Below are 19,744 nucleotides of genomic sequence, written 5' to 3'. Positions count from 1 at the left end.
TCCAGCCTTGTGTCGTCCTGTCAAAGGAGCTTTGGCACAATTCATCTTCGCATTTTGATGAAGTTGGCACTCAAGGCTTCCTATGATGACTTTGAAATGAGTTTTTACGGCCAGGTTCAAGAGCATTTTTACTCTCTGAAAAGCTGACGAAAAGTCCATGGGCATGTGTCAAGGTTCCTTCCCCACTCTGAACTCTAGGGTACAGATGTGAGGACCTGCATGAAAAACCCCCTAAGCTTATTTTTACCAGCTTAGGTTAAAACTTCCCCAAGGTACAAACTATTTTACCTTTTGTCCCTGGACCTTATTGCTGCCACCACCAAGTGTTTAACAAAAATAACAGAGAAAGAGCCCACTTGGAAACATCTTTCCCCCAAAAATACCCCCAAGCCCTACACCCCCTTTCCTGGGGAAGGCTTGATAAAAATCCTCACCAATTTGCATAGGTGAACACAGACCCAAACCCCTGGATCTTAAGAACAATGAAAAAGCAATCAGGTTCTTAAAAGAAGAATTGTAATTGAAGAAAAAGTAAAAGAATCACCTCTGTAAAATCAAGATGATAAATACCTTACAGGGTAATCAGATTCAAAACATAGAGAATCCCTCTAGACAAAACCTTAAGTTACAAAAAGTCACAAAAACAGGAATATACATTCCATTCAGCACAACTTATTTTATCAGCCATTTAAACAAAACAGAATCTAACGCATATCTAACTAGATTGCTTATTAACTCTTTACAGGAGTTCTGACCTGCATTCCTGCTCTGGTCCCAGCAAAAGCAACACACAGACAGAGAGAACCCTTTGTTTCCCCGCCCCCTCCAGCTTTGAAAGTATCTTGTCTCCTCATTGGTCATTTTGGTCAGGTGCCAGCGAGGTTATCTTAACTTCTTAACCCTTTACAGGTGAAAGGGTTTTTCCTCTGGCCAGGAGGGATTTAAAGGTGTTTACCCTTCCCTTTATATTTATGACAGCATGTGTGCCATTTACAGAGCACAGTCAGTGTTTCCTTCTCACGCATGGTGATCAACCTCCGTGCTGGGTACACAACAACGACAAGGAAGCTTAAGAACCCTGTAACAACAATGCAGTTACAAGTTAGTGTTCACACGGGATCCAACCTCACTGCCACAACCAGAATTAAAGTTTTGGACTGACTTGAGTTTTAATCTGATTGGGGAGACATAGTCAGGTCCCATCTACACTAGTTATTATAACTGTGTTGCAGTCAGGATCCCTGACTCACTTACAGTGGCAATGTAAATGCAGACTCTGTGGAATGTTTGGCACCTGCAAAGACAATGTATCCTTTGTGTCATTTTGGTGTAACGGAAACTTTTCCCATTCTTGTTCCGTTACTAAACTAGTTACATGCTGAGTGAAAACACAGCTTGGACATTTCACCTTCACATGACCACTGGGAAACCAAAGAGTATATATTGAGGGATGAGTGAGCCAGCTGACAACATGAAAACTGACTGAAGCCTTTGCCCATCCATTAAAATGAATTTGTTGTGCCTCTGAAAAACATTTTCTCCCTATTTTTTTCTTGCTGTTGCACTTTCTAGTTCTAGTTGAAATCAGAAGCATAAATGACAAAATAACCTGAGAATAGCCGTTCTCATGGTCTCATTCAGCCCTATTGGAAATATTTCAAGAATGTCTACCCTGGTGTGATTGCTAGATATCAGGGTGTCTGATCTATTGGGTAATCACTGAAACGTTGGGTGCTTATCTGAGTACAGCTTCTGAATTTTGAGATTCACCCATCCCAAGTCAATCCTGTTGCACATTTTTGTGGGCTGAATATTATACCCAGATGACTAGCAACAAACAAGGTAAGACTGGAGAGCAGAAGAGAAGGGAATTTTTATTCTATTTTCTGGGAAACTAAAACTCAACCTAATTGTTTCTTTGGTTTATTTAAGCAGCCCTAAAACACGGTTATGGAATCTAAGAACTATTTTGCACTGTTTATCATCATCATCCGACTGAATGATGCGAAAAGGACTTTTGGTTTCTGTATCATACACACCCACCAGAACAGTGACTTATCCTGGGCAAGTCAGCAAATAGAATTTTTCAGGGTTGGAGTAAAGTTTCCTGTGTGTGTTAGGGGCATAACTATTTTGTTCATCATTAATTTATGATGAAAATTAATCTCCACAAGGGAAAAGCCATTCTTCATTTCACTCTACAGGAGAAATCATGTTTCCTGCTCTTCTGATGCTTCTTCATCAGGGGCAAAAAAACCCTCTTCCTTCCAAAGAAGTCAGTTACCCAGTTCAATTCCCTATGCTATCCCTTTTACTCATGCATGTTTTTCTACTTTGTGGGACACAGCTCCTTGGTACCTTCTTCCCTGAAATGGCAATGAACTTCCCGGGGCCTCATTCCCTTGTTGCTAATGAAAACTTTTGGAGTTTATTTGTACACATTTTCCCCCTCCGAACAAATGTGGCTTCAAAGAAATTTCAAAATTAAGCAAGCTTTATGAAGCTCCAATAAACGTGATATTAACTGATGGCATACTAGAGAAATTGGCAGATTTCCCAGAGCATCTCTGAGGATTCACCTGAGTCTATTAGTAAATCTCTTTCAGTGTCAGAGAAATACCTAGAATGCCAGTTTTACAGACTGTATCAACATCTAATCTAATCTAATCAACATCAACATCCTAATACTCTATCAGACAAGCACAGCCTTCTTATAATTTTAAATTTCCCTTGTTAGTTTCATTAAGGTGTTCCAAAAGGGTGATAGAAAGAAATGCAATACCAAATAGCTTAAAACAATTTAATGAGCCCCAAAGCTCCTATAGTGCTATATTTCCTTGCAGAATATATATTTCATTTTTCAAAATAATTTAACATCACTACTCCGTGCCAAAAAGTCTAAACTAACTTTCCAAACAAGCCCATGCATGTGGAAAGAATATTTATCATTTTACAACAAAAAAATATTTCATCAGGATTTTTTTAAGCATCTGTACCACTGCAGATGATGAAATGTACAATAAAAAATGAAAACTCTATTTGCAAAATTGAGGCGAACACTCATAAATGCGTTTCAAACTTCTCCTTTGAGACAGCTGTGGTGAGCAAAGTGAACATGTCACATTGTGTCATCATGCACACTGGGGTGAGATTGTAGAGATAGTAGCATATTACAGCAATTTGGCAAAGTGAAAATCAGCACACAAAGTGTAGGAGCCAAACCTCCCCATTCATTGGTTCCTGTCTACTATAGGCTGCACCCAACCCTCTGCTTCCCTCCCCACCCCTAAAAAAGGACCCGAATGTACCCAAATTTGCAGGATTTGGAAATCTGGATCCAGAGCCAAAAGTGACATTTTAGGACCAGGTCTAGGAAAAGTGACAGATTTCTATATTTACTCTCATTGGCTGGAATTCATTTGTGGTATGAAAGGGCTATGAACCGGGGTCTAGGCAAAAGAGGAGTGCAGGGGGCATTGTGCACCTGCTGTGCAGCATGGAAAGTGCTTTCATATTGGCCTCACCACTGTGGATGCATGGGATCCACCCCAACGGGCCCAATAGCCTCCACATCCTGCAAAACTGGTGTGCTGAGGAGGTGGCTACTCTTCCAGTCGACAGGCTCTGGGGCGGAAGGATAGGTTGGGATGGGTGTATTGATTTTTACCTCCTCACCCCCTCTGCCTCCACCTCCAGAGAGCTCAATGACTCAGGTTTTATGCAGGTAGAATGTATTTCATATAACCTGTGCTTGTTTCATAAGTCAAAAGATTACTTCCTGAGCTGCCAATACTACAGATGCAGCTGGACTCTGAGAAATCGCACTCTGCTCTCCCTGCCTCAACAGTACATCATCACCAGGAACAAACTCTGCAATCTAGCTGACAGTTTTGTTATTAATACGATTTCCGTTATTACTTATACAGCACATACGGACGTGCTAAGCATTTTGTTGTTGATGCATGAGGCAGAATAGATTCAATCTCACTCGGCCATAGCTGTATTTGGTTTACATTGCTCAGAGCTCCAAAAAACATGTTTGTGCTAGTCAAGTAAGCAGATGTGACTCAAGGACACACAGGGAATACCTGGCAAGAAGGTGTCATTCTTACATTGTTATTTATCGTTTGCCTCCCACTACCACAAAGGTACAATACACAAAAGTAAAACCAGTCTCTTCCCAGAGAGCTGACAATCTAGAAGGTACACACTTATTACAGCACGTGCTGCAAGGCCCATCTTCATGGAGGCAGGAATATATATTTTTTTAATACTATGCCAGAGGCACCTAGAATTCAAGGCAAACAATTCCCCCACCCCATCCTGTTGTTGTTATAAATCTAAATAAATACAGCACAAGACACAATGCACTGGGAAATGCAGTGGTAGCAACATTGACAACATACTGTGGGATGGGCAAGGGGAGTGTAACATTTAAATTAAGTTATCAATCTCAGTTCTTGGGAGCATCACAGAAGTAGTTGGGGGGAGTTAAAGGGACTTCTCTGACTACAATCACACTAGGAAGATTCTTCTGAGTAACAGGCAGAAAGATACCCATACAGCTGTGTTTCTGTGGAGTTGCAGAGACACCCAATGGCAAGTAATATGTCAAAACTTTAACATTGGTGGTAATTCAGCTTTTAATAATTGAACTTTGGTATCCATTGCAATAAAAATCACACTGAACTCCTTGGGTGTTCGTGTGAATGTGACATGTAATTCCCTGGTCATTCTGCAAGAATTATGTTCACTTATGTAAAATGTTAAACCTAGGTGATTGTTTTCTATCAATACACCCAAGACCATATTAAATTACAAGTATACCAGTGTTTGGAGGGCAGCTCCTGCTACGCTTACTTATGCTGCAGAGCACCTTACTCTCTGTAGTCTCAATTTCAGCAGGACTGCTTGCAAATAATACATGAGTCAATCCAGTGAAGTCATCAGAACCCCAGCCTATGTGAACTCCTCTTTGGCTGTCCTGTACTACTATTTTTTTCCTGGCAATGGAAACCAGCAGCCTGTCATTTCTGCAGATCCAAAGACCTGATTCTGTTATGCACCGACTGTTGAATCCCCTTTGACTAGAAATCTGACAGGTGTTTCCCAGGCAGGCCTAGGTAAGTGTACCACCCATTCCAGATTTTTATGATTAGCCTTATACTTGCAAATGCCTAGTGGCAATCCTTCCATGTGTGTAATTTATGTAAGAAAAACTTATCCATTAAATACTAGTTATTTTTAGATAGAAAACAGTGAAATAAAGATATTTACCATGAAGAATTCTGCTTCACCTTTACTGCCTCTCCCTAAATGGGTTTTTATTCTTCTCTCAATGTATGAGCCTAACTCCAATTAACACTGAAGCAAGGAAGATGCACACAAAGAGAACATGTACCCAATGGTTTGGGCACTTCAGAAGGACAAATTTTCTTTCCTGGGTTTCTATTGCATACATTTGCTACACATCTTATACATTATACAGAGCACAATGATTCTGCAAGGTTACCTCGAATGAATTACTTAACAGTAGAGGCTATCTGAAGAGATACTTCAAAACAAAATATAAATATTCAGCGTGACAATCTTGGTCTCTTGTACCAAATTAATGCAATATTTTAAATAAAAAAAACCACAAACACCCCCTCTCCCCCATCTCTATCTTCCCTATGCAAACAAACAGATATTTCGTGGACCCCTTTTGATCACTAGGACTGGAAGAAAAACTTGAGGTTGTCAGATTCTTTTTAAAAAGGAATTAAAAAAGGACCCATGTGCTCTAGTCCACCTTAGGATATGGGATCACACTGTCTTCATAAATGCACGCTAAATGATATTGACAAGCCTTTCTGCTTGTTCACCTCCAATACTTACATGATAATTCTATTTTGGGTTTTTTGTTTTTGTGTTTTTTTATTTCGGTACCACGTAAGAGTTAAACTAAAGACTAATGGAAGCGAATGCCCAATTTTTACTGAGTTACGCCAGATTGTATTTTGCGCTTTTTTTTTTCCGGCACAGAATGTAAGTGCACTGTATCTAGCGCTCATTAGATACTGACCTAAATACATCTCCCTTCATTTCATTGTAACATGGCATATTTTCTGATGGTTCTAATCAGCCTAGTGGAGCTGCCCACCTCAATTCCATTAGCTAAAAAGTTAGCACACCCACACTTACACCCTGAGCTACTGACATTTTTTGTATCTTGTAACCGTCATACACCAGGAAGAGAAAGCAGTTGTGTTAATTATAAGAAAAGGGTATTATTTATTCCAACTCTCCCTCTTGTGGTCCTTGAAAAATGAGGCTGAATGAAACACAGCACTAAAACATATTAAACTAGGAGCCCACTTAGCCTCCAATTTATTTTCTGGATATCACCATTACATCATATCCTCAGGTGTCCAGTGTCTTTTTGGGCTCTGGACATGCTGAGAAATGATGGGATATCCAAAAATGTCCTGGGATTTTATTTCATTTTAATTCCCTACACCTGAAGGACAGCCTCCATCAGAAAAACTGCTCTAAGATCAACATTTGGGATTGTCTGGTTGCACACTCTTTCACTCTGTTTGGATTCAGTATTACAATTTCATTTAAGCAATAAAACGATCAGAAATAATCTCTGACTAATTGCATCATGTAGAAAATGTTATAAGAAGATACAGAGGTGCAGGTCCAGGGTACACACTGCAGGCTAATATTTATTATTTTCAAATATATATATATATTGCAAATCCAGCCTGGATGCCACTGTTTTTTCCCCAACTGAAGAAGCATTAATTGGGCAAAATTCAGTTGTTAACTACCCTCTAGCTGCTAAACAAAGTGAGTGGGGCGAGGGAGGACAGATAAAAGAGAACATATGCCACATAGAAGACAAACAGAGTAAGAGCAATAGCCACCTCAAAATTTGCTACTGCTGCTTTAGTTAACAGTCACTTTGTTAGAGCATTAATGGTCCATAGAGAACTAACAAACCAGCAGTTAATTGCTAGTAATGATTGGTTTCTTGGGGATTATTGGCTAAATAAATCTCAAAAGTTGTGCTGGTAAGTGACTTGCTGATTTCTTTAAAGTTGGCAACAGAGACCAGCATTAGTCAGCTACCATATTAACTCTGAACTTGATTCTACACACAAAGCAAAATATGAGAGTCATTGGTCATCAAGTTTCCATCTTGAAAAATTATTATTTAACATCTGAAAGGTTAAAGAAAAGCCAGACCAATATTCTTTGTTGTATAGTCACTTTAGGAGGAACATACCTCTGAACATGGACATATCTGTTGTTCAAAAAAAAAAAAAAAAGGAAGAAAGAAAGAAAAAGGGACAGCCTTTTCCTCCCAACACACAACATTGGATTGTTATGGAATCATCATTCATCCATTTGCCAAGGAATGCACTATTAGGGTGTGCATTTAGTGGTTTGATTTCAAAAACAAAGATCTTACGAAAATCTATCTAAAGTGAGATCAAGAGATAATGGCCACTTGGGAGACCCATAAGAATTCCTATTTACACCAAAGCTTTGTGGCTCATACGTTGTGTTGTTATAACCTTTATGCTATGGTTGAACATCTATCTGTATCTTCTGGTCAGGAAGAAATACTATTTGCCTGTACATTTATAGTTGAACTTTACATATGCACATTGCAGCAAATGTGATCTTCAAAATGGTTCTGACCCTTGCCCACCTTAGCAGCAACTGCGCTATCGGGCTCAATGCCACACTCCCAAGGCACAGGAGAGGATAGCTCAGAGCTCTGGTACAAAGCCCTGTGAGGGAGTGATCAAAATTGGTTACTGCGTAACAACTGTGTGGTGGACCAGGGGACATGAGTTAATTAGTGGTTTCAGCTGTATTCAGAGTAGACTGTTGCCCATATAACAAACCCCACTGGCAACAAAGGATGCTAACAGTGACAATCGAAGATGAAAATTCAGGGACTGAATGGGCCACAAAGATTGAACTACTCTTAAAGGCCTTTCGCCTGTATAGAGATCTGCTAGCATGTACCCCTGCATTCATGAAGAGTCTTATTAAAGGCGATGGGATGCACACAAGTCCACACACTAGCAGAGCCCAATGCGTATTCAAACCTTACTATCTAAAGATGGTCTCTTGCTGCTCAGGGTTGAAACACTGTGGACAGAAAATATGAAGAAGCTTGCATGTCTGAAACCTGTTGTATAAGTGAATAAAGAATTTGAGCCACCAAGGATGACAATGTTCACCCAGCATCTTTCAGTAGCACACACTACCATCAATGTAAAAATCAACACACACACTGTTTTAAAGTCACATTCATAAGTTACAAACACAAAAAAAAATTGCACAGATTTAGTACTACCAGGAATGGGGAAAAGGTTTAAATACTGGAATTCAATCACTGGAAAACAATATTTCTACAAGTTGTCAACCTGCAAAGTCTAAAGAAGGAAACAGAAGATGAAATCCACATGAATAGTTGACTTAAATATCATTTCTTTATTAATTAAAACAAGGTGCTTCAGTCTTTGTAATGTCTAATGTGCATTGCATGTTAGCAACATTTTGAAAATTTAAATATCACCATTCATCTAAGGATCTAAACATTTTGCAAACATTAAACATCACAAGCACTGCAAAAATAGGCAAATACTCATTTTACAGATAGGTAAACTGAGGCACAGAAAGTTAAATGATACACCAAGTCAGCAGCAGAGTTGAAAAGAAAACCAGCATCCTGAACACACCCTCCTTTTAGAGATGGCAAATGTGTAACTCAGATGGTTAGACAAAACAAAATTATATAAACCCAGTTAATTTACTGACTCCGTTAACTTTGCTGGGGTCATGTCAGGGACAAATGTCTCCTTAAGGAAATCTTAGAATCTTTACAGAAACAAGCAGGCACACCTCGCATATAAGAAACAAAATTTGTATTTGCTTAAAATTTTACACCCAATTTGTATTGATGACGTTTCTACATGTCATTGTGTTTCTTGCTATTTTTCTCAATGCCCTGAAGTTAATAACTCCATTGAGCATGACATCCCATACGTATTTACCTCTATAAAAATGGAAGACATGTTTTTACTTTCTTTATCATGTTCCTCCAGCAGCAACACATACCAAAAGAATCAGAACTTCAGTGGTCAATTTTCTGTCTCAGGTTTCCTTCCAACTGCGTATCAGAACAGGCTGGTTGAAACCCGAGTACTTCTAAACAGAGAAATCTCCAAGAAGCTGGACTTCTCTGTGTCCCACAAGTGACAGTTCAGTCAAAAATAAGGCACGGAGGATAAAACTCCTCTCAAGTGGCATCAGGGATCTTAAACTGAGACTATTCAGGGAGTTCACTGGACCTAATTGACTTCACTTGGGCTGAATAATATGCAAATATTTGTAAATTCCATAGCATTGATTTACTATCAGGCATAATTATAAATTATGAACATTGTGTTTTCCCCTGGGACATTTAATATGCCAAAGAGTAAAAAAAAAAAAAGAGAGAGAGATAATACAAAGTACATTCATTTTCTTTCAATAGAATTTTTCCCCACCGCAGACAAAACACAATGCATCTTTCTGAAAATATTTATGCTGATGGTATTTTTCTAGGTATTAAATAAAGCAGTCAGAAGAAGCAAAAGGTCATGTGGATGCCATCGGAAGCCTAGGCACAGAATTATGCCTAATATTAACTGGTGCTGAACATCTATGAAATTAGTGGGCCAAAGCACTGAATGTTTTGAAGAACACAGGTTTTCTAACTCTGTTATAGGAAGGTAAAGCAGAGACTTGGTATTCTTACTCACACTTATTTTGCCTTCAAAAGAGATTTTTGTTTTATCCTAACAGAGTTTACCTGTCACAAGAGTCTGATATTACAGACAAAGCCATGATAAAACTTGTACAGTTTGCCTAAGACCCAACGGCTACTCAAAAAACAGTAACTTAAAATTAGCATTAAACAACAAAACTTTAACAGAATCCACTCTTTTGGTAAACATCGTGATAGCTCTTGCAGACTAACTTAGGCTCTGAGAAAATTTAATAGCCATGAATTTTTTAAAAAAGCATATCCTACTGTCAAATTCATGCTTTTTAATAATAAACTTAAGTCACATGACCATCGCAACATGAAAAGGTTATGTGAATGTCAAGTAAAGGTTAATTCATTTGATTCAACAAAAACATAAAATGTCAGGTAGAAAGTTGTGAACAGAAGGATCTCAAATCGGGTTAGCAGGGTTTGGGGGTTTTTTTTACATTGGTGAGAATAAAGGCAGAAAAAAAGAGCATCCTAAAATCTCAGTGTTCCATCCCATTCCATACCCTCCTCCCAACCCTTGGAGAGGGCTTCCTGTATTCTTACAGCCTTTCAGTAAGTAATTCTGGAAACTATGTATTGTCAGCAGTTCAATGCAAGGCTCCCAATTATTTTTACTGTTCATTATTTAGTGGCAGAGTATCAATCCACAACAGAAGACATGGCTGCAACAGAAAAGTTTATAAAAACTCTTGATGAAATATGCATGAGTGACTATGCAAATGTAATAGTATATTAAATGTCGGAATAACTCTGAATACACTAAAGCCTATTTGCTTACTTTAGAGCACACAATGAATTTATGGTACTAAGTTTGGGAAAGTATTTGGGACAGTAGTACATCAGTGTTGCTAAATATGCAGAGCTGCTGTTCCTGTTATTATAAAATGGCTAATTTTTACTCATTTGTGACATGGGTTCATATATGGGTAACAGCTGTAGTTTCGACCAGCTGCATCCTGATGCTCAATGCACACATCTAAGCAGTTAGATGGAAGTCTAGATTGCCTTACTTTACAGCACTAAGTATTAGTGCCTTTCCAAGAAATACCCTGAAGGTCATTGACAATTAAGGTTCCCCACGGTCCCTTTCACTCAGGGAATGGTGGCTAACAGACACAAGGTCTCCAGAAGTCAGCCACAGTATTGTAACATAGCAAGTACTGTAGTAACTGAGCAGCATGAATTAAAGAGGATGCTGAAAGGGCTTCCTACCTGGTACAAGTTGCTACTTCCCCTCACAGCCTGGAACCCTAGATGCTGGCTCTTCTCCTTAATTGCTGAGATAACACGAATTTCTCTAGTAAGAAGTGGAAAAAAAATAAGAAAAGGTTCTATTGGTTGCTGCCTTCTCCTTAAAAAGGTTACTTCAAATGCCTCTCTCTCTCTTTCTCTCTCTCTCTATTTATTTTCTCTCCCTCCCAGAAGAGCGGTTTAGAGGGAGAGTAACGGAGTGTTTATCCTGGCTCTGAGGATGCACGCTTGTGCGATAACTGCTTGCTCCCTGCAGTATAGCTGGCATGATGTGATGTGCATACTAAAGCAGTTTGCATTAGGCAAGGCTTAGCAGAGCCAGCTTCCCAGTCTCCACCTTCTATATCACAGAGCACACTTGCTTTTTAGAAAACAGTGGGGCTGTAATGACACAAGAAGATAGAGCCCTGGTTTGAATACAACTGCATTTTCTTTGGGGATAGTGTTTACCCCCTATATTTAATCTCACCTGCCCTGTGCAAACATAAAAGAAACTAGTTTATAATTATAAATAAAAATACAATACAGTCACATGAATGTGTGAAGACTCCACATTATCTGCTATTGTATGACAGATGACACTAAAAGGAAAAAACTAATGAGACATCCCCAGTTAGGAAACATTTTATGTGCTGCCATCTATCAAGCAGCAAAGTAGTAAATAAATAAAACCCCAAGAACATGGAGGCTTAAGTGTTTATAGGCTAAAAAGATAAATGCATAAGTTTTATATACTTTAATGATGACTGAACAATGGCTAAACTATGAACAAGAGTTAGCTCCAAAATACCACATTGGTCATAAATCTGACTAAATATTAGAAATGGGCTCAAACTGTAAAAGTCAAATTTGGATTTTGAACATGCCAAAGCTCAGCAGCAAATGAATCTGAGGATTTGGCTAAGGCCTGTCTATCAATATCAGTTACACCCGTATGCACTCCCTCACACACACGTAAAAATAAAGTTCTAAGATCATACCTGAGCATATAAAAAATTCCATTGCTTGCAGGTCGCGTAGAGTATATCTAAACCACAAGCTGCTTGTGTTCTTTTCTATCAGAGATTCATTTCTTAGTTAGCCGGATTATTCCAGCTCATTTCTTGGCCACATTACCGTGCTCAGAGTGGACCATAACTTTCTGGCCCTATTGTTGCCCTCATTAATGGAATCTCCAGTAGCCTACTGAACAGTCATTTGGGTATGTGATGATTACTACCTAGCAAACAATTAGCTTCATTACTCTAGACTGGTCTTCACTACCGGGGTAAGTCGACCTAAGTTACGCTGCTCCAGCTACATGAATAACGTAGCTGGAGTCGATGTAGCTTAAGTCGATTTACTGCCATGTCCTCACTGCACTGTGTCGATGGGAGATGCTCTCCGGTCGACTTACCTTACTCTTCTCAGGGAGCTGGAATACCAGAGTCCACTGGAGAGCGCTCTGCCATTGATTTAGTGGGTCTTCACCAAACCCACTATACACACAATACATTTACAAATCAAGAAACACAAGCTATATTACCCCACTTCCTACCTTAATGTTTCTTACAAACACACACACACCACATACCTCAACATGCACACAAATTTCATCATGCTTTGGAACTTTAGATTTCTTAGAAGAACAGGCTCCAAAACAAAACTGTGGATCTGAACATCCCCATTTTTTGAAGCTTCAGAATCCAAAACTGGGTCTGGATCTACATTTCACGACTGGTCCTTACTACATTTTTAAAATGGTCTGAGACGCATCTCAGCTCTAAACACCCCTAAACTTTGAGAGGTTCAACATCCAGATCTGGATGAGAATTTTGCAGCACAGGTCCATTTCTACCTTCATGGGTTCAGATTCTGTTACCCATGTTGAGTAGCACCCTAATCTATGGGTAGTCCCATTGAGTTCTGTGGAATTATTTGTGAATTAAGGTATTACTCAACATGAGTAAGGGTTACCGGATCTGACCCATGGCATATCTGATGCTTCTCTCCCAGAGATGGGTGATAAGGAAGATAAACAGATCCTCATACACAGTCTGATCCAAAACCTACTGAAATCAGTGGAAAGACTAGCATTGATTTCAGTGCGCTTTGGATCTGGTCCATAGTACACTAACATTGTAGTACTTTGCCAATTACTGTTATTTATATATTGCCTTGTAAATTGAATCAATTTAGACAAAAAACTGAGAGAACAATAATCTTTTCTTATTATTCCTTGCAAATAACACTGGCATGTCAACTGGTTTTTTTCATTACCATTTTAATAAAAACTTATTTCCAGGGACAAGCGTGCTGCAAAGTACTCTGCTCTCCTGGAACACTTAGTTTAAACTATTTCCATTCCATTGTGCTCTCCCCCAGTTAATTAAATACCATGAAAACTATTATAAATTTTATCTGTCGCAGTTAAAATATCTGTATTTATGGATCAAAGGAATCCATCCATTGATTTATCTTCTTAACATTCTCCAGGAATTATCAAAAATGCACTTGCTAGTCCCTAGTCCTGATTTTGCATTTGGATCTCTAATTTAGCTGCTGTAACAGATGTGTGAAACCATTTCCCTATTGGTCATACCTCTCAGGATAGCATAAGTTATTATTTCTGAAGTCGATTGTTACTTCTGTAAGTTTCACGTATAATGTACCTAGGTACCCCTAGGGTGACCAGATAGCAAATGTAAAAAATCGGGACTGGGGTGGGGGGTAATAGGTGCCTATATAAGAAAAAGCCTCCAAAATCGGGACATCTGGTCACCCTAGGTACCCCCAACTAACATAAAATTTACGACAAGTTTTAGACAACAGAATTTTTTTTTAAATAGTGCCATTTTTTAGAAATAGTAAAATTTAGCATCTCAAAACATCTCATTTTCGAAGGAGAAGAACAAAGGAGGGCAGAAAGAGGCTGCCACTAGAGGGTCCCTGGGTCGGGACCCAGAGTAGCAGGCAGGCCTGGGTTCCCTCCCTTCCCCCACTTACACTGCACCTGGCTACAGAAGATGGTGGCCACTACGGACTGCAACTTGCCCCGAGCTAAGGGGCTGGACTTTGGGTTGTGGTTGGCCACTGAGGCAGGTGCGAGTCCCAAAGACTGCTGTTAATTCCCCCCAGAAGGGGGTGAGTCTGGAGTAGTGGGCACTGCAAGAGGGCAGTGTCCTGAAGTGGACGCCACCGAGCAGGGAGCAACGCGGGTCCCAGGGCAGCAGAACGGACAACGGGCAAGGCACCACGTGCTGAGGACATTCCGCAGCAGACAGAGCTAATTCCTGGAACAACCAGTGGGAGGCGCCAGCGGTGGTGAGTCTTGATCCCGTCACAGTAAGACACAGAAACTAATTGTCCCCCTCTACTCGGCACTGATGAGGACTCAACTGGAATACTGTATCCAGTTTTGAGTGCCACACTTTCGGAAAGGTGTGGACAAATTTGAGAGAGTCCAGAGGAGAGCAACAAAAATGATAAAAGGTTTAGACAATCTGACCTCCGAGGAAAGCTTTAAAAAATTGACATGTTTAGTCTTGAGAAACCAAGACTGAAGGGGGACCTGGTAACAGTCTTCAAATATGTGAAGGGCTGTTATAAAGAGGATGGAGATCAATTGTCCTCCATGTCCACTGAAGGTAGAACAAGAAGCAATGGGCTGAATCTGCAGCAAGGGAGATTTAGATTAGATATTAGGGGGGAAAAACTCTAGCTATACAGGGAGCTAAGCTCCTGGAATAGGCTTTCCAGGAAGGTTGTGGAATCCTGGTCTTGGAGGTTTTTAGAAACAGGTTAGAGAAGGGAAGGTCTCTGTTTACTTGGTGCTGTGTCAATAAGGGGGCTGGACTTGATGCTTCTTGAGGCCTCTTCCAAGTGATATTAAGCTATTTTCCTAAAGCACTGGATCAAGAGTTAAGCATGGTGGCAGCTGTCAACACTTGCCACACTCAGGTTATTCTTTATATCTGGCAGTATGATTTAGATATAGTTTGCTCTTGTGGTCATGAAACAGCGACATCCCGCAATGACCTTTTATGTCAAAAGTATTTCTATTTTGTCTGTAAATACTGCGTCATAAGGAATCAAGACTAGTTTTATATCTAGGCATCTATATGCTAACTCCTCCATTCACTGGAAAGTCCTGGGTGGAACTTCTATGTCATTTTATATATTTTTTTTAAAAATGGTTTCAAACTTACAATTTTTTTGAATGTTTGTCTCCACATGAAAATAGAACACGTAGCTGTACTATTACACTATTTTTAGTTTTCTAAACTATTTGGTTAGCAATATTGTATTCTCACAAAGTGAGACATTAAGGAGAGAAATGATAAAGACATTAAAAATGTATCATTTGATCTTGCTTTCTCTTTTTTTGCCATATGTCATTTTTGTTTTTTAAGCAGGGACTGTCTTATTAGATACTGGATGGCAATTCTAATACGTGTTACCAATTACTCTTTATATGTATTTTCCTTAGGGGCTTTTATTCACAGTATATTTCTAAAAATTGTTTCTAGATTTGGAGATTGTCATCTTGAGTATTAATTATATAATATATTAGAAACTGGTGAAGTCTAACTGCAGCACTTGGCTTACTGAAAAGACATCTTTTCAATTTTTTTCTGATGCATTTAAGATCAATCATATGTAAACTTTCAAGATACCTATTGATAATTCTTCACAATAGTTTTATGTCCAGAAGAGTTTTTTGTAGAATTATCTCAGCATCTACTTTTCTCCGTCAATTAGGGAAGGCTTGAAAACAACTTGTTCATCAAATTGTCACCAGTGGTTACCAAAAAGAAAGCACTAGCGGGGGGTGGGGGGGGGAGGAAGAAAAGAAAAGAAATGAAACAGCCTGTAGCTGATATTAATATAACCTGTTATTCTTCCTATCCCGTGACAGATGTGAGTTCTGAGTGAAATAGAAGTAACATTTGGCTGCCAAAAAAATCTTTAGACAGCTCTGCCAACAGACATTACACATTAACACTGACAATGTCTGATGTTCATTGTGCAAACATTTTCCTTGTGCTTCAAGTCAGAGCCAAAAGATATTTTATGGCTTCCATAAAGTTTAGTGGCAACAGCAAAGGAATTTTTTTTTTAAAAGGGACCAGTCGAGGAAAGCCCTCCCATTCCTGAGAAGGCTGTAGGGAAACAGCTGGCAGCCACAACCAATCGCAAAGAATAGATATTGAAACAATGTATAAAATACATGTAGGAACGTCACACTTTCCATGAGGGACACAAAACACCCTCCAGTGAGACTCTCCAAATATTAATGGGTACAACACGCAGGACTTTTGCTTGTATTTTCAAAGCTGACTAGCAGATTTAGGTGCTCCATTCCCAATAAAATTAGAGGAGGCAGCTTTGAAAATCTCGGCCTAAAAGTTCAGGTTCAGTTCAAATAAATAGTTTAGACACTAATCCAAACTACCTGAATCTACAAAACTGGCCAAGTGAACAAGAACAAGTGAAAGAGTTCTGATGTTTCTGCATGAGGTCGTGGCTACAAATTGCGAGCTATCAATTTTTTTGAGGGGGGGGGGCTTGAGGGGGCAACAGCATTGTAGTTTGTGTCTTGAAAGAACCAAGGCACAAAAGGGCATATGCAAAAATGAAAATCAAATCATCCAAAAAGAACCTCATCAAAGTCTGGATTCAAGTTTTAATTCTAATATTAAGTGACATTTTATTCATAACAATCTTACTGTTATCGCAAAGAGAAACTGTAATCTTTTACCTACTGAAATGTGACATACATGTTTCAACTAGCCTATGATAGCACTTTCAGCATGTTTTCTTGCCATTGATGCTAGGTGTCATGCATAGCTGGATGTTTTAAAAAGAGCTCAATGCCTCAGAAGCCACTGCATTTTTAAGCTCCTGCAGTAAAGTCAGACCACTGAATTGACAATATCTCAGTTAGTTTGATGGTGGGAGACTGCAATCATTATAGACACTGATTTCCCTGAGTGATTAAGAAGAAAAAGCTTGATGTAGAACTGTGAGAACAAAACTGAAAACAGAACTGTGATAAAAAGTTGGACTCCCTCTTTACTCACTGCAAAGTACAAATGAGTCTTGAAGCAAATGATCAGAACTTCAGCCCACTCAGACAAGTCTAGAACTTCACTTCCACTCCAAACCAAAGATCAGGACTTCCAGTTCTCTTCAAGAAAAGATCTAGAATGTACATATAGTCAGTTTCCCTAGCAATGGGCACGTGACCAGAAAAACTCCCTCTGTTAAATGCCCATTCAACTGCAATGAGTTCACAACATTAAACCAATGACTCTACATGACTTTGCAACAAAGATAAAAAATCCCCTTTGTCGTCCAATACGCTATTTGTTTTTTTCCATAAAAAGCCATTGTGTGTACTCATAAAATAGCCTTGCATTGAAAAAAGAAAGCTCCCGTTTGGTACACAGTGTAGCAAAGAAGAGGGGCAATGGACAAAGAGCAAGTTCCATATGATAGGACAGAAAATCTGAGCCAACGTGTGGGGCAATATTAAAGGAAAATGATCCAACTCCCACAGATATCAACAAAAGTTGGATCAATCCCCTCAAGCCCAGGTTGTTGATCTGATCCTTTAGGGTTGGGATTTTCCAAGTGGCCTCCATGGGAGTCAGGCACCCAACTCTGATTGAAAGTCAATGGGAATTGGGTACCTCATTCCCACTGGCCTCTTTGAAAGCCCCAATCTACTTGACCAAAGAGTAATTTAATGATATAGTTGTATTTTAAAAACATTGTCTGTAATTTAAGCTCTCTGCCTTAGAAAATGAGAGCAAGTTCTACAGAGTAGCTCAAGAGAATAGAAAAGACCTATAAAGTGTCAAAACAAGATAGCTTTCAGATAAGCTAATCTATAGTTAATAGAGCACCAGGAGGGGGACACTTGTAACAAGCAGAGAAATATTAGTGTTTCTCTTGTTAAGCAGTGAAATATAGATATTAAATCATTGAAACCTCTGCACTTCTTAAATGTGCTAAAGAAAATTGGTCCCAATGAGATGAGATCTTATTTCTGTGTTTCAGGAGGGCAAATAAGGACAGAAATATTGAGAACTACAGGATTTTTCAATCAAACTTTGGGGTATAACCACAATTGTAAAGTAAATCAGTTTTGACTTGCCATAGAGATTTATGCAGAGATGTATAACATGGCATATTAATCCCCTCCTGTGCCCCAGGATGCAGAACTTCTGCAACACAAAGTGTCTGAAGCCATAAAAACCTTAGAAACCAAAGTGAACAAGTTAAATAATGTGATAACTTTCAGTGGACTAATGTGTGTGTGTATACAGTATCTTTTATTGGGTCAAGTAAGCATATTGTAACCTGCATGGACTACAGAGGAAAACCATACAGGGTCAGATTCTAACAGCGTTACTCATCTTATGTAGAGTTGTGGGCAAAGGAAATTGGGCATGGCCAAAACTCCACTGAGCTTCAGATATCTTTGCCTGATGGGATGTCCCCTTAGGGCTGTGGGCAGCTGGTTAAAATTGGAGTAGCCCTGGAGAGATTACTCTATGTTCCACTGGGGGCCAATTCAATCCCAGTAAAACCTGAGACTGGGGAAACACAAATGTGGAGGAGATTCACATTCTCCAATGCATCAGAAATACACTGTTTTCTTTGTGCTAGCTGGCATCCTGTAAATTAAAGTCAGAAGAATGTAATCTGAGCAGTTCCCCAACGTAAAAACCCCAAACCCTCCGAACAAATGTTTTATTGCCCTCCTTAGAAATCAGTTATAAGGGAGAGAATAGTAGATCTGCAACCTAGGAGGCATGCAGCTAGTGTGCCAGCTTTCCTTTTGTGCATCTGCTCAGCAAAGCACAGCCAAGAGATATTAAAAGATTTGTTTGAAGATGGTAACAGCAGCAATGAAGTAACAATTGTCATGAAATGGTTGCAAAGCTAACCCTCCGGCAGGTGAGTGATCAAGCTTTTACAGGCAATATTCAAAGAGGAAGTATTTCTACATCTTGTTATAGAACAAATTTTAGCTTAACTAGTATGACGAACCAGTTACCCACCGTAGAAGTGAGGTGGTTTGAAAACAATCACCACCCTCTCCTGTCCCTCTTGTGTGTCAGAAATACTGTATGTTTGCCAAAAAATCTAATTTTCTTTTCCTTGCAAATCACCAGCATCCTACAACTTTAAACTCTATGTGGATTTCCTGTCCTGAACCACTGAAAATAAAATAATGTCTACAGCTACTATTTCCACTCTAATTTTATATAGTGCTACAGCCTTCGGCAGCTTTCCATCCACTAATTCCTTTAACAACAGTTACTTCTCGGTACCACATACTACATACAGTTCATGGCTTCCTTTTTAAATCAGGTTTTATTGCCCAAGAGGAAACAAAGCAGTTATTCCTAGCACTGTGGTGAATGTGGGCAGCACAGCTGGAGAAAACTGGTAACTAATGCCAATAGGCATTATTACCTCTTTCAGCAGCTCTACCACCAACGGTGCTATAGTACTTTGCTACTTAAAGCATCAGGTGCTGCATTTCATAAATTCACACCTCACTAGATTAAAAAAGCATGGGTCTACAATAATCTTGCTGAAATCAGCAAAAGCAAGGAAACAAAGTTGTGGCCTCTAAGGAAGGTGTTTCTTTGTTAGAAGATAAGGCAAAAG

At 39.3% G+C, this 19,744-nt stretch overlaps 1 protein-coding gene across 1 annotated transcript in view; it reads right to left on the bottom strand.

Annotated features, from left to right (window-relative positions):
- Window positions 1-11,349, bottom strand: part of TENM1 (teneurin transmembrane protein 1) — a 1,396,333-nt gene extending 1,384,984 nt beyond the window's left edge. Inside the window, exon 1 of the mRNA XM_074962522.1 lies at window positions 11,039-11,349. The gene's annotated coding sequence lies outside the window, so the exon portion shown is untranslated. The remainder of the gene's footprint in view (window positions 1-11,038) is intronic.
- Window positions 11,350-19,744: the final 8,395 nt, after the last annotated feature.

The sequence above is a fragment of the Natator depressus genome, chromosome 9, assembly GCF_965152275.1.
Source record: "Natator depressus isolate rNatDep1 chromosome 9, rNatDep2.hap1, whole genome shotgun sequence".
Lineage (NCBI taxonomy): Eukaryota > Metazoa > Chordata > Testudines > Cheloniidae > Natator > Natator depressus.
Note: the sequence above shows the minus strand (reverse complement) of the source record. Positions and strands in the feature narration are given on the sequence as shown.